The 5,803-nt window shown below is 45.2% G+C and overlaps 1 pseudogene; it reads right to left on the bottom strand.

Annotated features, from left to right (window-relative positions):
* Nucleotides 1-3,105: 3,105 nt before the first annotated feature.
* LOC136938995 (excitatory amino acid transporter 1-like) overlaps nt 3,106-5,803 on the bottom strand; it is a 10,334-nt pseudogene continuing 7,636 nt past the window's right edge.

Here is a 5,803-nt window from a genome sequence, read left to right as displayed (position 1 = left end):
AGATTCCCCTCTCGTAGAACAAAATGCCGACCGGAAGCGCCACCGTCCTGGTGACCGGAGCTCTCCGGTGAGACTCCCTCCACCGGCGCCCAACGAAATGCCACTTTTGATGGCATCACCGCAAAATGGCATCAAGGACCGTAAACCCATATTATGAGACTAAATATTGTGTCGCGCAATCAACAAGGTCTACCTATGTAATAGTACATTTTTTCCCATTGATGTCAAATTATTTCTTTCTTAATAAGAAGTATGGTATGTGTTTTTAATCTAGATAATATATAATAAAGTATATCCCAACACTAGTAGACTCGATATGGAACGTGAGCAAGAAAACTTAATTACATCACATAAGTAGGTTATTTACAGTTACTATTTTTGCAAAGAACTAGGCACATTTAGTGTCATCTTGAGTAGGCCTACATAATTTAAATCTTCTGCAGAATGTGCACAATAAGTAGGACTGAATTACTTTAAAGATGCAAAGAAACATAAGCAAGCAAATATGCAAGCAATTAGCCAACGTTTCTTTTAGACCGTAATATTCGCTGCTTCCAGAAATATCCACTAGATGGCGGCAGGCACCAGTGCGTTGCCATCTGAGTGACATGCTGGCGCTCAGTGCTTGTTGTCCTGCAAACACGTTCACACCGGGATTCTGAATTATCCAGCGTGGCTGTTCAGAAACAGACGTGGAGAAGGAGTGTGAGAGAGTGACAGAGGAAGAAGGAGAAAGAGTAAGAGAAACACAAAACTACTGGTCATTTCATAATTTTTATTGGAAAAAAAAACCCCTATACAATGATCAGATCTAGCCATTTTTTTTGGTTATGTGTGTGTGTGTGTGTGTGTGTGTGTGTGTGTGTGTGTGTGTGTGTGTGTGTGTGAGAGAGAGAGAGAGTTAGAGTATCTTTGTGTGTTTTGAGACACAAATCAACCATGACACCAGCCTTTGTAAACAAAAGGAATCTATCAAATATCCTCAAGTGTCTAACACCAGCTCTACTGTATTACTGATAAAGGTAACAAAATAAAAGTTGGTTAGTCTATTAGTTCATAATCTCCCCAACAAATGTTTTTAACAGCATCTTCTAAAAGTTATCCGCAGGAAACATACTCTTCAAATCTACAGTTAATTTACAAGAGAATCTACAAATCCTCCCCCCCCCCCAAACAATTAAATGCAGTACATTCAAATGACATTTCTACACAGTGAAAACATTGCTAAAAAAAGAGCATTTGAAAGATTGGAATCCAATCTGTATTAGTCCAACCTATATATTTACTTTTGACAGAGGATATCAAAATTCTTTGCAAACTATGTTCACAACATCCTCATTTTGATCAATGTGTTACTATTGGTAAACCTTTTGGTAACTTGCAAGTTTGGAATAACCTCTTGGAATAAATGTTAGCATCTAATATATCTAATACTCCAATCAAATGTTCGTTTTTTGTCATCATTAACATATTGACTGACAACTATGGTAGCAAATAACAACTAATAACTAACTACAAGGTGGATAGGGTCTGGTGAGTATGAATATACTTCAATGATGTGATGAATCTTTAGCTGTCAATGCACTCCTGAAAGGGAATACCATGTTTCCAAACGGATCCAATAGCTTAAAATGTACAAAGTACACAAAACGCTTTGAAATACAAAAACATTTGGAATTAATTTAGTGCTGAGCATTCATTTGGTAACCACGAGAAAGTCGCAGCAAGCGCATGCTGATTGAAAGAAATTTGGTTGTTGCACAACTACGAATCTCAAGATACAATGTTGCCCGTATCAAACCAGCCACAGAACAAAAAAAGAAAAAAAAAGATTTTAGAGAAAGAGATGCAGAAGATTCTGCAGTCAGAGAAAGAACAAGGTTTCCACAGATCTCTCCTCCTTGCCTCTTCTCCTCAGAATTCAAATCACTACAAAAAACAAGTGAACATTAAAACAAAAAGTCAAACGTATAAAATGTATCAGAGAAAATTCAGGTAAATTTATCAAAATGTGTGATATAAAAAAACAGGCTTCTTTCCTGAAAAGGACTAGGACCCCCCTTCCCTCGACCCCCCTTCCCTCGACCCCCCTTCCCTCGAACCCCCTTCCCTCGACCCCCCTTCCCTCGACCCCCCCTTCCCTCGACCCCCCCTTCCCTCGACCCCCCTTCCTCGACCCCCCTTCCCTCGAACCCCCTTCCCTCGACCCCCCCTTCCCTCGACCCCCCTTCCCTCGAACCCCCTTCCCTCGACCCCCCTTCCCTCGACCCCCTTTCCCTCGACCCCCCTTCCCTCGACCCCCCTTCCCTCGACCCCCCTTCCCCTCCCCTGTCGCTAGTAGCCTTCTACCTGCATTTCAAAACTCAGCACAGGTATTGTGGAGGAATGAAATCTATATCAATACCTCAGATATACAAAATATGTAATCACAATGCTGAACATATATTCCAAATATAATCAATGATCCAGATATAATAATGATGAACTTATATTCCAATTGTATGATTATGTACCAAGATGTGACTGTGTCTGTGAAAGTGAGAAATAGGCCTTGCTCAGGAGAATGTATCTTTTTAGTGAGGAGAGGAATGCCATATAGTCAGCCTACTGGCAGGGAGGGGTGTACGGGATGATATGATTTGCTGCAGAGAGCTGTTTAATGTCACACCATGGGAAAGGGGAGTCAACACCAGAAGATAAGAAGATTCATTAGGCCGTGGCACATGTATCCTTTTGCCCCCTGACCACTGACCTAACAAACACTTCCCTCTCAGGGGGGTACAAGACCTGTGTGCCCTGCACAGGTCAGCAGGACTGGACTGGGCAGAACTCTGTCTGACTTCTGTAGAGACTGTTCTCACGAGGGCCTTGGTTTTCTCTGCTCTGTAAAGCGAGACTGGTAACATCGACTGGTATCACTGATCTGGACTGAGGCACCTTGGTGTGTTGTGTTCATTGTTTGATTTGCATCATTTCTTATTAAACTACGAAGAAGTTGGTCTGGCATTTAACCTGGCATTCTTCTCCACCCAAATTAGCGACACTTGATACCAGGGGGGAGAAGGGAAAGAACAGCGATGCGCGCCGAGCGTGACCAGCGCGGTTCTACATGTTGGTCTCGCTGTTGTCTGGTTTCTGGTTCTCGTACTCGTTCTCCTGGTTGATGAGCTGGTACGGTTTCTTGTTGGCCTCCTCCACCACAGAGTTTCCCGCCTCCGGGTCCTTGAGCTCGTTCCGAGACAGGTGCTCCACGATCCCCGCGCCGATGGAGTCCCCGAGAACGTTGGTCATGGTACGTAACCGGTCCCTGCAGAGACGGGGGTTAGAGGTTTTTAGAAAAAACTTTTTCTACCTTTCAAAACTTTTTTTTCACACACATGGCTCAAAAGTTTCAGTTTTTTTCAGAACTTAGTTTCGAACAATTTTTTTTCAACTGTCAATTTAGTTACAAAAAAAATTCTAAAACTTTTTTGGGTGTAGCTCAGTGGTTAGAGAATTTGACTGCAGATGAGGTTGCAGGTTCAAATCCCTATACTGTATGTCACTTTTGGGAAAAAAGGTCTAAAAATCAGCAGTTTATCACATTTTTATCAACATGTGTTTTAGAATTCTTAAGGTTTTGCAAAGATTACCAGCTAGGGAATTCAACAAACGAGCAACATGATCCAAGCAGTGTTATTCAAAGTAGAAGTATGGTATATTTTTATAAACTCAGAAACACTAACCAGACGAGCACACACACATACTCTCACACACACATACACACACCACACACACACACTGAGGTCAGATGTGGATGCTAAAATTTGAAACAGATGGATCGGGGGAATGTGAGAGGTGTGTCTTACAAACCCGACCCTCAAGCTTATGGTCCTCAGCTTGACTACGCTCTATAGAAACACCACCTGCATTCTAGCTCATCACGATCCCCCAAAGTACATGAATGTAGCTTTCAAGTACAGCCAGCACTTACAAGAACCAATCGACGGCGATGATCAGGGTGATGTCATCGGTGGGAAGACCCACAGAGGTTAGAACTATCACCATGGTGACGAGGGCCCGCCTGGGGGATTCCGGCTGCTCCGATGCTGGCGGCGGTAGCCGTTATACTGGAGAGAGAGGGAGGGGGGGGGTGAGGGGGGGAGGGAGGAGAAGATGGAGAAAGGGGGGAGGGCATGGGGGGGAGGAGGAGGGGGAGAAAAAAAGGAGGAGGGAGATCATTGAGGTAAGAAAAAACAACCCCATCACCAATAAAGCTACCAGTTCAAACAAAGCATTTCAACATCCTCCTTTTCAACTACAAAAAAAAAGCAGATTGCATAATTTTTCTTTGACCTCTGTCTCGTCTCATAGTTTGCTACCTAATGGTGAGGATCTGGCCGAAGTTGAGGTCCATGTTGTTGACCTGGGCGATAAAGATGGCCGCCAGGGCCTCGTACAGGGCCGTGCCGTCCATGTTGATGGTGGCGCCCACGGGCAGCACGAAGCGGGTCACTCGCTTGTCCACCTTGTTGTTCTCCTCCAGGCATTTGAACGTGATGGGCAGCGTGGCAGAGCTGAGATAGAGATGACAGATTTGTTTTTTTGGTCACAAACGGCCACACAGAAGCCTGTAAAGATAAGAGATTACAGATCTCCACTTCTTCGTATAAATCTGGTCTGTAACATACATTAGCATAGCATAAAGTAGCATAGCATACAGTAATTTAGCATACAGTAGCATAGCATACGTTAGCCTAGCTTGCTATCCTACCTGGAGGAGGTCCCCCAGGGCAAGTGACGAGGGCCTGTAGCAGGCCGGAGATGAACACGAAGGGGTTCTTCCTCACCACCAGGAAGTAGAGGCTGGGCAGGACCACGAGGCCGTGGATCAGAAGGCCAACGATGACCGTCACCGTGTACATGGCCAGGCTGCCCCGCCCATCTGGGTGATGTCGTCCATCTCCACGATCTTCCCGGAGATCAGGAACAGGATGCCGATAGGTGCGTACCTGGGGGAGGATGATGGAGGGGTTGGTCTGGTTCTGGAGGTTTAAGTGTACGCTGGGAGTCTTGGTCTGAATAGCGTAGCGTAGAGTAGCATAGCATGGCAAATCCTACAATTGAATGCATGGGCATTGCGTAGCATAGCATCCAGTAGCATAGCATCCAGTAGCAAGGTATACAGTAGCATAGCATCCAGCAGTATAGCATCCAGTAGCATAGCATCCAGTAGCATAGAATTGCATCCCATATCATAGCATCCAGTAGCATAGCATCCAGTAGCATAGCATCCAGTAGCATAGCATCCAGTAGCATAGAGTTGCATCTAATATCATAGCATCCAGTAGCATAGCATAGCTTTCTCTCTCCGCTCACCACATGATGATGGCGACCAGCCTCATGATGGCTTCGTTGAGGCAGTCAAAGAAGTCTTTGAGTGGCTGGCCCTGCTCCTTCATGCTTCCGATGATGAGACCGAAGCACATGGAGAACACCACCAGGCCCAGGGCGTTCACCCCGTTCACGGCTCCCGGTATGGGCACCATCTCCTCCAGGGCCATCTGATCGCTGCCGTTCACCGTGAACAGGGTGTCGTTTACCGTCAGCTTCATGTAGATGATCCTCTTCCCGTACTGTGTCTTGAACTGTGGGGACAAGAGGAGAGACCGAGGTTGTCGTGGCGTTTGCGTCGTTGTTGCCGTGTGATCACGTGCTACGCGAGACATGCAGAGGTCATTGATTGTAAGGAAGATATTCAAACGTTGGTTATTCGTGGCATAGTTGTCTATAGAATCGTGAGATATGAGACATTATGACCTCC

The sequence above is a fragment of the Osmerus mordax genome (genome assembly GCF_038355195.1).
Source record: "Osmerus mordax isolate fOsmMor3 chromosome 28 unlocalized genomic scaffold, fOsmMor3.pri SUPER_28_unloc_6, whole genome shotgun sequence".
NCBI lineage: Eukaryota > Metazoa > Chordata > Actinopteri > Osmeriformes > Osmeridae > Osmerus > Osmerus mordax.
Note: the sequence above shows the minus strand (reverse complement) of the source record. Positions and strands in the feature narration are given on the sequence as shown.